Source organism: Corvus brachyrhynchos, unplaced genomic scaffold (genome assembly GCF_000691975.1).
Source record: "Corvus brachyrhynchos isolate BGI_N302 unplaced genomic scaffold, ASM69197v1 scaffold787, whole genome shotgun sequence".
Classification (NCBI taxonomy): domain Eukaryota; kingdom Metazoa; phylum Chordata; class Aves; order Passeriformes; family Corvidae; genus Corvus; species Corvus brachyrhynchos.
Genome location: NW_008239142.1, coordinates 118,582 through 119,517, shown reverse-complemented (window position 1 = coordinate 119,517; position 936 = coordinate 118,582).

Genomic DNA, 936 nt, shown 5'->3' with positions numbered 1-936 from the left:
GAAACAGAAATCGCTGCCAGGAGACTGGAAAACAGAAAAAAAAAAACCCAGCACAACCCCGGCACGACACCACCCCCGTGGCCAAACCCCGCTTGGCCCCAGACACCCCTCGGGATGCTGCCAAACACACCGCGGGTGGCACCTGGCACCACCTGCCCGGTGGGATGCGGTGCCCACCGGGACATCCTGAATCCCGAGGGATTCTCCCGGGCCTGGTGGTCCCTGTCCAGCTCCAGGGGCGCATGTTGTTCCTTCTGACCCAAACCAGCCCCCTGGGTGGGTGGGAGGGCCGGGGCAGCTCCCGGGATTTCCTTTCTCCTCCTTTTCTCCTCCTTTTCTCCTTTTCCGGCCGTGTCCGGGCAGGCTCGGGATGGTCGGTGCCTCCCCGGCCGGGTGTGTCCCAGGCGGGGCTATAAATGCCAGGGCCTGACTCCGGCTCCCCTTCCGCCCTGCCCGTCCTCCTCTGTCCCGTCTGAGCTCTCGGTGAGTTGCTTTTTTCCCCCTTCTGTTCCCTCTCCAGATGCTCTCCAGATGTTGCCCAGGCGCAGCTGCCCCATCCCACAGCGGTGTCCCCTGGAAGGGGCTTTTCCCCGGGGCGGAGCGGGCGGTTCCTGCTGCAGGTGCCGAGCTGGGAATCTGGATTTCACCTGGAAAAGCACCTGAGCCCCTTCCCTGCCCGGCCTGGGCAGGAGGGGGCTGTGGCCCCCCCCATTTTTCCCTCTGTTTTGGAGGTTGCCCAGCCCGGCCGGGAGCGGGAGGGTGGAATTAGGGAGGGAACGGTGAATCCCGGGATGTGCTGGGGGCTGGGAGGGGCTGTTCCCCCCTGGCACGGAGGTGTCTGGGGATGCCAAACTCCTCTGTCCCCTCCTTGTGTCCCAGGCTTGCCCGCTGTCCCCATGGCGTGTCCCCTGGAGCAGGCGCTGGCCGGGGTGGGCG